The sequence below is a fragment of the Lolium perenne genome, chromosome 7, assembly GCF_019359855.2.
Source record: "Lolium perenne isolate Kyuss_39 chromosome 7, Kyuss_2.0, whole genome shotgun sequence".
In the NCBI taxonomy this organism is placed as follows: domain Eukaryota; kingdom Viridiplantae; phylum Streptophyta; class Magnoliopsida; order Poales; family Poaceae; genus Lolium; species Lolium perenne.
Window position 1 is genome coordinate 45,145,409 of NC_067250.2, and position 12,593 is coordinate 45,158,001.

Genomic DNA, 12,593 nt, shown 5'->3' on the forward strand with positions numbered 1-12,593 from the left:
TAAAACATTTTTAGGCATTGTCGAATCGCGGTATTTAGAGGAATTGATAACATTATATGTTAACCACTAATAACATGACATCTTTGATGTCAAGCCCATTGTATCTACAAATTTTCCAGTATTTTATTTTCATTCCGCACCATATATCTTATGATCTAACATATTAGGGAGCGGAAGTGATAACACATTCGTCAAAATTTAGTAGAAACACACACTGGCAAAACTCAGTAGAACTTGATGTAATAATTATAGGGACAAATTCAATAGCAAATATTTCAGTTTCAAATTTGATATCATGAGCGGAGCAGCAAACTGTATAGCAGAGAAATGCGATACATACATACAGTAGAGTAAATAGGGAAATATACGGAAAGATCTACTTTTAGATGGTTCTGAGATAACAACAGCTAAATACACAAAGAGATCCCACTCAGGTTCACAATAGGCAACTCCTGGAACAGAGTTCTGTATAAAACCACAGCAGTCTGTATGAAAAGAATGGGAGCTTAGATAACTATTAAGAAAACATTCGTAAATATAATTACTGCAACCAACAAAAATTATAGTAGTCTGATGAACATTATGTAAAACACTGCGCATGCCCCGGCTTTTGTAATGATAAATTTGTAAAAGAATGGTGCTTTAGCTTTCACGCTGAATATACATTTTATAAAACACTACGCTATTGGTTTATACACATCGATGGTAAGTAGTGAACAAACAAGCAGATGTAAATAATGCAGGAAAATATAATACACAAATCCGCACTTTTTACATACTGAATCTTTTTGTTCTCCAAATTTGTTTGCATGCTTTGTTTCTAATACGTTCTCCAAATAAGCAGACGTAAAAAAGCTGATTATCTGTAAGCATGAAAAGGTATACACTATCAATCACCATTCACCAATAAGCCACTACAATGTTACATTTTTTTATAGAAGTAGTGTTTGTCCAAAGCAGGAACCATGCACAATTATCTGGTACAATTAACCGGATAAATAAAAGTCTTTATCTATGGAGATAGTCTACAACACTCAAATTTCCAATTGTAAGCCACTGATTAGATTGCTTATACCTCATAATTCACAGGGAATATACCCCGTAAATATGTATTAACTCCATGCAAGCTTACTAACGAACAAAGAATATACCATAGCTACACGAATCGGCAATAGTAAAGTAAATTTTATGGTAGAACCACAAGGCAGGCAAACAAAAGTCAGTTGGCATGTAAATGTAGAGAAAACATCATAATATGACAGCTACTGCAAACCACAGTCTAAAGCATAACATCCATAAATAACGTTTCATGTATATAAGACTATAAAGAGTAGGTGCACAAGTTACTGGCTTCTGTTGTATAAATATGCAAAGCAAATAAGCAAATAGCAGGGAAGGTAACCAACTAATGCATAGAGCAAAATATAGGCCTTAGCGGGAATGCAAATAAGCAAATAGCAGGGAAGGTAACCCAATTTTTGTCATGCTGTCCTAAGATTGGATGCGTGTACTCTATATTCTTGGGAGGATCCAAGGAGCCTGATGAGATAGTACTCCTGCCTTCCAGTTTAGCATGGACATGCTTGCTGAATCCTGTTAAAAGATGATTATGCTACTACAACAAAAAAAACAGAACACTCATTTGCTTGTCTCAGGATCTATTCCTAAAACTGCAGAGTATTCCAGAAAATATACAAACTTGTCTTTTTAAAATCTAGCTTTAGTATTACTAATTTTCATTTTAGACCCAGGTTTGTGATGGTGGTGGGTAGTGTTTTTGTTCAAGGAAAACTTAAACAATGTTAACTGGTACACCATAATAACCCGTAGGATGTTTTCTTCAAGGCCTAGCACACACAAAAAAAGTATGCCTTAATTATAATTTGGTCTATGTACTACCGTTCTTCCATCTTTCTTACTTCATCATTTCCATAAACCAAAAGCAAAAGCTAGATTACACAGAATAAACCATCGGCAAGGAAAATCACGCAATTTCACCTACCGTGAGCATGGTACAGTGATTCAAAGTGGCATAAATCTCATGTTACGGTGAAAACACTCAAAAGTTCCTAATTGCAACAAAAATAAAACAAAACCTCAATCTAGAAAGTGGTAATAGAACCACACCAAATTCCTTTTGAGTACCAAATATTCTCAAATAACTATGGCACACTTTATATAACTTGCAGCCTCCAATTTTTATCAGGTGAGGTTAAAAGATGCTGCAGGTGAACACAACAAATCATCATTCAAGATTAGTAGTGTGCCTTGGCACACGATCCCATGAAATTCACACCAATTTACATGGCACGTGCTCAGGAAAAAAGAAGCATCAGTGTGACATAGACTCTATATACAGAAGAACAATGCTTTTTAGAGATAAATAGGGATGCATAGAATTATTGGTTCTACAAATTATTGCCAATGTGTTAATATATATGGTGTGAACTTAATTAGGATTTCCAGGGGACGACACTGCCGCATCTCTCTGCAGACGTGCAGCTAGCTATTGGCCCCTCTGCGTGTCGGTGCCGCTCGCCTCTGCATGTTGCTTGAGTCTGCTACTCTTTGCAGCTTCTTGCTGTGTGTGACAGTTTGTAATGTACTGTGGATATAAGTCATTTTCAGAAGCATCATTCTCTCATGCCACTGGCCCAAATACAGTGAATCTTTCCCAGATCTCTTATATGCATTTATTTGAATTGCAGGAAAAAAATTTCCTAGAAACTTTAGATATCTGGTCAAATTTTGGAAGTGAACATTCAAATCAAGCATTATCTCAAATCACTATCCCAAATAGAGTGAAACTTTCCAAGATTTCTTACATGGGTGCAGTTGAATTATTGGGATTTTTTCAATATTTCAGTGGAATCTTTATGTTTTTGGTTAAAATTTGAAAGTGACATTCAAATCAAGCATCTCTCAAACTACTCACCGAAATGGAATGAAACTTTACTGGATCAGTCACAAAGATATGTTCAATTTTATGTATTTTTTATAGAATATTCTGGGCAGGTCGATTTGAGAGTATATGTTAGAAAAAGGAGCATTTGAAGTCCAACGGATAATCTGCACATTATATCAATCAGGAGATTCTAGGATAAATAATCACAACCCAGAGTTGGTATATTACAATAGCTACGTTCACATTCGCATAGTACAACACAAAAGACTGAGATTGAGCCGAACGTCTAGCATATTACAACACAAAAGCACGTGGAAACATGACTAAGATATTTTCTCTCTTTGGGGTCAAGCTTTCTGACCAAGAAAATAAAAGATATGCAAATAAATGGTTCTACAAAGCGAATACAACATTAAAACTTAATGTGCAATCTAAAATAAAACATTGATAAATTTAACACAATCAAAGTCTCTAAACTTGAAAGAAAATAATAGCACAACTGAATACCTCTCAGTCACCTGGGTGGATTTATCTTGAAAGGGAGACCTTATGGCACCTAGAAACTGAAAAGCGATAAGGAGACCTACATGAATGCAAACTGAAATAAAATACAGAGGTCCTCACAATGAAGGGTATGTAAACTTGTGATAGACACTAAAATTGGATAGCCTACACATAATACAGGCATTTCAAAGGGAGGCAGAACCATGGCACAATGTACACACGACAGCAAGGCATAATGCAATTGGTAGCAGTTCCAAAATATTAACATTCACCAATGGCCAAGATAATTGTATGGTTTGGAACTACAATATGATAGTCCAAATATGCCCATATTTTTAACAGAGCATACCATGTCATATTTTTATAAGTAAATTTTCTCCAATTAAATCAAAAAGAGAATATACGAACTTTGTTTCTCGGCGAAGTTGAATAAATATATAACCATGTCCATTAGAACATCCTGGGTTACCAACGAAACCAAGAAAATGGCGACCCATCAGGTCATCACGAAAGAAAGATAATGAAAAGAGAAATTAAATTAGGTTACATGTATTTGACTTCGACATAACAGGAGAAACAAACATATTTGTAAATGGTCAACTGAATCTAAAGTGAAAGTGACACTGTTTGTCTGAACTTAAACTGTAAGGGGCTGTGTAACATGAGGCCACATATACTTGTCTTTCTGTAGATTATTGCCATGCCATAAATATACAGGTCTTTCTGTAGTTATCGCGATGCCAAAATCAAAATATCACCAAATTAAACTTGCACAGATAACAAAGCCAAAAATAAAATAACCCAAGTATCTATGGGAACTGAACAAAATTCCAATTAGGTGCAGTGTACATTCATATGTGAGAACTGATATGTTATGAACTTGTTAAATTTTAGGTGCAGCAAGAAACAAAATTATGCAGCCTAGGGGCCAGAGAAAGCTTGAAAGCTAAATAATAAACAATTCCACAAGTCCATTGTGCTATCTGTACATGTATAAATAATTGAGAGCATCCTTATAGATAAATTCAGAGATACAACTCATGCAAGACATTCTTTCCATCATTCCTCAAGACATAGCGTGAAATGTCAACAAACATAGCTATTCACAACTCACAAGCTAAGAGATACTGAGAAAAAATAGAGGTATCTCGAAATAATAATGCTGAGATTGGATATGAGGTAGTTACCATCAGATAAAAATGTTCAGATCATCCATCCTATGATGAACTTGTACGTCAATTAGATATCCAGCACATAACTATTCACAAGCTAAGAGATACGGAGAAGAAGGCCAAATACCAAATGTACTTTGTGTAGGTTGAACAAATTGACCCCTTCCTCTCTGAATTTTACTTTCAACTCGTTCAAATTAAGACGCAACCTTCTCGGAACAACAACAATAGAAAACTATGTTAATCAAAAGCAGAGTAGAAAACAGTTTCCCAAAGCTCTTTGTGTGACATAAAGAGTATATGGAAAAGATAACAGAGATAAAAATGCTCAACTACAACATGGAATCACCTTTGAATTAGTGTTGGTACACAACATAAGCATACGATAAAATCATGCGAGATCATACACGATAAACCTTTGAAAAAACTACTAATCTGATGCTTGCTTAATTTGTCCTACAAAGAGAAGAAACATAAGATTTCCATGAGAAACAAGAGTAATTTAAGCTGAATAAATTAATAGCCGAATCTCCACAACTAAGAGCATATTTAGCTATAATGAAACATATTTAGCATATTTAGCTATAATGAAACATATTTAGCATATTTAAATAAAATAACTCACACCCAATCAAACAAATTTATAAAACATAGAAACTACAAGAGGTATCTCGAAAAAAATAATGCTACGCTTCAATAGCAAGAAAATGTTTTGTCAGGGAGAAATGGCTTTGTCTAGCTAATCCTACGTGAATCAAAAACACGTTGACTTGCGTAAAAAATACTTCTGCATGATTTCAAGACACCAAGCATCAAAGATATAGTGAACCTAAATATTTCATCTACTATAAATCATATTGCATTCTTCTGAATGAATTTTAAGAAAATTCGTTCCAAGATATGGTTAAAATACCGACCTGGAAAGCATATCGGCCTATGCTCTGACTATCAACACCGAGAGGAGATGCCATCCAAGCCCTACTATCAATCTGGAAGTGGTACCATATAAAAGTGAGTTACAAATAATGGCGTTCCTGGCAAAATCGTGAGGCTCAATCATGATTTTATCCAACCAACTTTAGACTATGATATCATATTCAACATTAGCAATAATTTTTTTTAACTAAAGCAAACTTTCCTATTTTCATATGGTCAGCTGCATTTTGTTTTAAAATCTGTAGTTGCAACATATCCTCATATGTGATGGAATTTCTATTGTTTTGTAATTCTTCTTTAGGCAAGTGTAGAATTTCAATGGGTTCAGTAAACTGCGACACATAGATATTCATATCTTCCATTCTATAAGCTTGTTTTAAAAAATAGATTACCAATACGTAGGTAACCACACTCTATCAAGTAACAAAAAAAAGGCTAAATGCCAAACATACTTCTGTTATATGGTTGAATAAACTGGCACCTTCATCTCCGAATGGTACTCCCAACCAGGAAAGCATCAATATTTGGAGGACACATCAATATACTGAGCAGAAAGACAACCATGATCAAGAACGAATTTACAATGTAGAAGACAAAATGAAGATGGAAAAAAGGCACATGAGGGCGGTAGCACAACCATTTTCAGCATCGCCATCTACCCACAAGGTAACACTCTTACAGCTTTAGAAAAACTGACACAAATGCAGAATGGGGAAGGAGGCCTTTACCTGGGTATATGCCAACAGTGCCAGATTGCCCGACCAGCACAAGTGTCGCAATGGCGACCAACACCTGCTCCTCGTACCAATCGATCTCCAGGGCCGAGGTTCCATGCAGATATCAACTCCTTGAACACATGGATGTTGATGCCGATGCAATTCCAAGAGCTGATATGTAGGTTCACCTCTTCCTTCCGTTGCTGCTTCATATCGTCCATTGTTCCTTTGCTGAATAAGAAATGGAAGGACAATGAATAAGAACTGGAAGGACAACGTCAAAACAACATTAAGACAATGTGAAGTAGACGATTGTCACTAATTTGGTGCATTAACAATGGTAAATATAATTCTAGATAAACATATTTAAGAATTCTAAGCCTTACCTACCAACCTGTGCATATGGCAGATAAGTAACAAAATTAATTTCCAGTTGAGACACAAATACTAACAAGGCACTACTGCTAGGCAGAGATAAATAATCCTAGTTCATATATGAATTTGTCAAATTAAAATGCTCAGAGGACAACTTAGAGAAATAAACTACATACGTACATGTAAGCAAAAGGCCCCCAATGGAAATAAGCTGTTTGACAATGATTGTACCTTCATATACTTGTATAAAATGGAATCGAATCAACCTATACCAAAAATCCCAAGAGATCTATAACAATAATTGATTCTTCCTTATATTTTTTCCTAAATAAACAGAGCAAGAAGGAAAGGATTGTTGGTATGGTCAGAACCTAAATATACACTATGAAATTAAAAGAAGCATACGTATATGCTTATGAGAGAAAACAGAGAGAGAGGGAGTGAGGACCCTGTAGTATCTAGGGTTTCGAAATTTTGGGCACCAACGCCATGGAGGTAAGGGAATCACCTGCGGCCACCCCGGCAACCTCCACCTTTTCCCGTCACAAGGGGTTCAGAGAGAGAGAGAGAGAGAGGATGAACATGCCATGGAGATGAATTGACGCGAGGGCAGATTGAGGGAGCACCAGAGCGCTCGAGGGAGAGACGCAAGAAGCTGCCAAGCAGCGGCCACCTGCAGCTCCTCCCGTCAAGAAGCTGCAACACCAACCTCTCTCATGCCGGCTCCTGCGGAGGTCTCCCGCGCCGAGGTCGGCCGCGCCGCCCGTCGCCCGTGCAGAAGGGGATTGGGAGAGGAGGCGCAGGAGGGGGAGGTGGCGGCGGGATGGGGGCGCTGAGGAGAGCGGCGGCGGCTCGCCGGAGAGGAGAGCGGCGGCAGGGAGAGGGAGCTAGGGAGGCGGCGGCTGCATCTGCGGGATTGGAAGGGGAGAGGGAGCGACGGGATTGGAGAGGAAGCGGCCTTTTCCCTCAGGTCGCAGCCACGCGCGACGCGAGAGTCTGGGCCGAGCGGGCTTTCACACCACCCATGGATAAAAAGTGGGTCTGCGGGAGGGCCTCAGCGCCCTGGACGAACGGCCGGCCGAGATCGCGCCACATCAGCTCGATCGAACGGTCCCAAATCCAAACGCATGTGAGGCCCTCTATGGGGGGCATCATATACACCTTTAGAGGAGAGGAAGCGGCCTTTTCCCTCAGGTCGCAGCCACGCGCGACGCGAGAGTCTGGGCCGAGCGGGCTTTCACACCACCCATGGATAAAAAGTGGGTCTGCGGGAGGGCCTCAGCGCCCTGGACGAACGGCCGGCCGAGATCGCGCCACATCAGCTCGATCGAACGGTCCCAAATCCAAACGCCTGTGAGGCCCTCTATGGGGGGCATCATATACACCTTTAGATGTGGCTTTCCTGGTGGAGGACAGCCATGGTTTGAGATTTAACTAGCACACATACGGCCCTGTATATTTCCGACTTTGAAATCAGCCGCGTCTATGCCAAACCTATCCCCATCTCATGTCAACATTGTCACTTGAAAGCTGCTGGTTGGCTATCGCCACCACGTGTTAAATGCCACGTGGGGCCTGTATTCCCGTGTGCCGCACACTGCAAGTGGCCGAGCGATATCGTCGAGCTTAATTTTCGTTTCCTCCTGCAGGAGCCCAGCCACGAGGTGTTCCTGTCAAGCATACGTACCAAGATCATGAGCCGTCATGCGATTGGTTCGACCATTCCGGCCGGCCGTAAAGGATACGGGATAATGGAGGTGGTATCCTTCAAGTATCTTGGACTTTGAGTATAGTAATAGCAGTGATCATGATAATAGTATGTCAATCGGATGATCTCACTGAAATCACGATATTCGTTTTCGTACAGACTAAAAAAGTAATGAACGATCTCATATAGAACTACTAGAAAGCTTAGTTGCAAATCTTGCAATCAAACATAACAGATAAAAACGGAGCTGTTATCATCAGACTCCAGTCGATCAAAGAGGGAGGAGCTGCAAACGGACATTGATCAGTCCGTCCATAACACTGTTCGAATTATCTATCTGAAACTCGAGGCACAACCGCACAAATGTGTAACAGCACGTAGAATCCGGAAATGTAAACGATTTCAGTTCTGCCACCGAAAACGTAAACGATTTCAGCCGCTTCTTCTTCTTCTTCTTCTTCTTCTTCCCTGCAGACCACTCACACACAGAGCAGCGATCTGTGCTTCTTCAAGTCCACCCGCGTCCGATGGCGACGCCCTAACTGAACTCCCGAAACCCACTCCACAGTAGACGCGGTGCTCTTGGCGCCACGCACACACCCTTGACCCGTGCGCGCCCGATCTCATACTAAGACACTCTATTCGCACGCCACACATGTCACACACCGTGCAGCACCGCAGCCGAGCTTATATAAAACAGGGCAGGGAGTGCCTATCCTGTTCATTCATCCTCGCCTACCCTCCTCAACACACAAGCCTCGCCCTCTGCAGGACTGCAAGTCTAGGTGATCGGAAGCTCTGATCCGAGAAGAAAGGCAGCTCGCTCTCGGCGGCCGGAGTGCTGTGCGCAGAGAGATGGCTACGACAACTGACATCGTCCGGCCATTCGCAGCCGTCGGGGAGGCGCCGGCGCTGGTGTTCCTGATCGCCACGGGCAAGCATGGCGATCGGGTGGTGGATCAGGAGATCTGGGGAGACGAGCAGCGGATGAAGAGGAAGCTCATGGCCTGGGCCAAGGCCGTCGCGTCCATGGCGCTCAGCGGCTCCGCAGGCTGGCATCACAGGCTCACAGCCCCATGGAGCTCATGGCCTGGGCCAAGGCCGTCGCGTCCATGGCGCTCAGCGGCTCCGCAGGCTCGACGACGCGGCATCACAGCCCCATGGGACACAGTAGACACTACCCAGTGTGCATCCAGCGTACCATTTGATCAATCATCATGCACATAAATGCCTAGCTTTACTTTAGATTTTGGTTTTGATTTTTCTTTACGTGATGTTTGTTTCCCTGGGCCATTAAGCTGCTGCTCCTTCTCTAGTTTTCCTTGTAATTCATTGTTGTCTATATATATGTAGACACGTAGACAAAAGAGTTACATGAGTTTTTAGGTCTGTGCTTATGATTCTTCTTTTTTTTGAAAACTTGCCTATGATTCTTCTTACTCCGAGCGTGTGCTAATTTATTGATTACAAGGAGTCATGTGCTACTCCTGTTTTTGACCTCTGAAAAGAGAAGAAGAAAAGGTTATCTACAACTGAACTACTGAAACGTAATAATCGTATTTCGGTTGGAAAAATATTAAATTTAAAATTTCCTTATCGAGTGGTAAAACAATTTAATTGATCACTTGAGACTCTGATTCACTACGGGAGAGCACAGATGTGCCGACGGCCGTCGTGTGTGCCGACGGCCAAATATCGGGGCCGTCGGCACAGAACTCTCCGGACCGCGGCGATAAGGATGGCCGTCGGCGTTAAAATGGCCGTCGATACAGGCCGGTTGTGCCAGTTCTGGCCGTCGGCACAGGACCAGTCTGGCCGTCGGCACACCATTTTTTTCCTTTTTTTCACTACGGACCTGTGCCGACGGTTATACCGTCGGCATAGCTTTTTTCTATTTCTGCACGACAATCTTCAAAAAAACAAAACTTAATCATTCTAATTAAAAAAAATAAGTATAATATATCAAATTTTGCAGAAAAACAAGATCTATCATCGAAAAATATAAAAAATGGAACATTTCAAATACCTAAACAAATGTTCTTAGAAATGAGCTATAATGTTTGAGGTTTCGTGGCTTTCACACACGCTAAAAATAAAAATATTGTCGCTCGTGGGTCGGATTAGTAATGTGCGTCCGGGGTCTTACTTCCCATCCTATGGCCCACACACGTGACAAATATGATCTCGTTTCGGCAAACTATACCATGCCGAGGCCTTTTCCCACCTCATTTCCCCTAAAATCCATGGAACTCCCTACATGATAGCCCTTTTTGTGAAGGATTTTTCGAAATAATTGTCGTATCCCAGTTTTAACAAACGGAATAGTTACTATGACATATAAAATGATGCCACACGCCTCCTTGGGATTTTTGGACTTCGTTCAAATTGCCATCTGGCCAAAACAGGACCCCCGGGACATGCGGTATCGCCGTACCGGGCGTGCGGGTGCACCCATTCGCGAACAAACTAAAAGGACAAAAATTAGCACATATAATGATGCGTTGTTGAACTAAAAACAATTTTTCCGAAATTTCTGGAGCGACGGATAGTTGACCCCTAGTTCAAATCCGGTCAGTTTCCAGCGGATTCGGCGGGACACCGCCTGAAGCCGCATGGGTTCCCAAAAAGCTAACGCGTGCACATGTCATGTGATAGGTGGTGCGTAGGTGATCTACTATCATCGCACAGAGGTTTCAGGTCATACTAAAATGCGCCTCATGTAGCTGCTTCACAAATAAAAACCGTTTGGGCACGCTAAAAATGAAAAGATGGCAGTCCGTGGGTCGGACTAGAAATCCGCGTCCGGGGTCTTGCTTCCCATCCTAGGGTCTACACACGTGCCAAATATGATCTCGTTTCGGCAAACTATGCCATGTCGAGGCCGTTTCCCACCTCATTTTCCCTGAAATTCATAGAACTCCGGACGTGATAGTCCTTTTCGTGAAGGGTTTTTCAAAATAATTGTCGTATCCCAGTTTTGACAAACGGAATAGTTACTATGGCATATAAAATAACGTCACGCGGCTCCATGAGATGTTTTGACTTTGTTTAAATTGCCATCTGGCCAAAACAGGACCCCCATGACATGCGGTATCACCATACCGGGCGTGTGGGTGCACCTATTCGCGAACAAACTAAACGGACAAAAAATAGCAGATATAATGATGCGTCATTGAACTAAAAACAATTTTTTCGGAATTTTTGGAGCGACGGATAGTTCACCCCTAGTTCAAATCCGGTCAGTTTCCAGTGAATTCGGCGGGACACCGCCGAAAGCCGCATGGGTTCCCAAAAAGCTAACGCGTGCACATGTCATGTGATAGGTGGTGCGTAGGTGGTCTACTATCATCGCACAGAGGTTTCACGTCCTACTAAAATGCTCCTCATGTAGCTGCTTCACAAATAAAAACCGTTTGGGCACGCTAAAAATGAAAAGATGACAGTCCGTGGGTCGGATTAGAAATCCGCGTCCGGGATTAGTAGTACCATTTTATGGGACATAATAGAAGCGTGCGTCTGTGGGAGCATGTTGCAGATAAGTTAGTAGTCGCGTGCGTCGGATGAAGCCATTGCGGCTAACCTAGTAGCTGCGTCCACCAGGAGGTGCTCTGCGGGTATTATTAGTCGCATGCTTCGAACATGGCACACTATCAATAAGCTTGCCCCTATAATCTCCCTGATGTGTGGATCCAACCCTAAGAGGAGCTCCTCGAAGATGTTTTATAAGTTATAGCAATATAGCTGTAAGCATAACACATCTTCGAGAAGCTCTGCCATAGGAGCTTCCCACGATCGATCGACGACAGTCTTTTCTAAACCCGTGTTCAAATACTTTTGACAAAAAGTACACCGTGGCCTGCTCCTATCAACAAAAAGGCAAAGCTACATAGGGGCGCCGCATATTTCAAACTTTGTGCGGCGGTTGATAAGCAGTGTACGGTTGCATGTGCCAGCGCGTAGAAAAGTCTAACGTCTCCACGACCCATCTAATCACGTCTCCACCTCACATACTCGAAAAGCCAGGCGTATCTTTCTCCTGCTAGTGCATGCACTCGCAAATAATGATGTGAAGAAGTTTTTTTTCCCATACAATTACCAGATAAATTAGCCATAATTTCCAGGTTGCTAATTGCAAAATTAGTTAGACCTAGATGGAGGGTTCAGTTTTTTCTAATTTCCATATTATTAGTTCCTGGTTGCCTGATTAATTAGGCCTGGTTCCTGGTTACAAGAAGCTCACGCCCACTCCCGCCGCTAGCAGCTTCGTTGTCGCGCAT

The 12,593-nt window shown here is 41.7% G+C and overlaps 1 long non-coding RNA gene across 6 annotated transcripts; it reads right to left on the reverse strand.

Moving 5' to 3' along the window:
• Positions 1-238: 238 nt before the first annotated feature.
• On the reverse strand, positions 239-7,701 carry LOC127317645 (uncharacterized). Of its 6 annotated transcripts, none has more exons than XR_011748720.1 (7): positions 7,117-7,701; positions 6,246-6,464; positions 5,970-6,061; positions 5,499-5,570; positions 4,931-5,037; positions 4,709-4,790; positions 239-4,626 (listed from the first exon to the last, which is right to left on the reverse strand). It is a non-coding gene; the product is annotated as an uncharacterized lncRNA (long non-coding RNA). The 6 variants fall into 6 exon arrangements; XR_011748718.1 differs by having other exon boundaries at positions 239-3,468; positions 4,597-4,790; XR_011748719.1 differs by having other exon boundaries at positions 239-1,593; positions 3,413-4,790.
• Between the last annotated feature and the right edge of the window lie 4,892 nt (positions 7,702-12,593).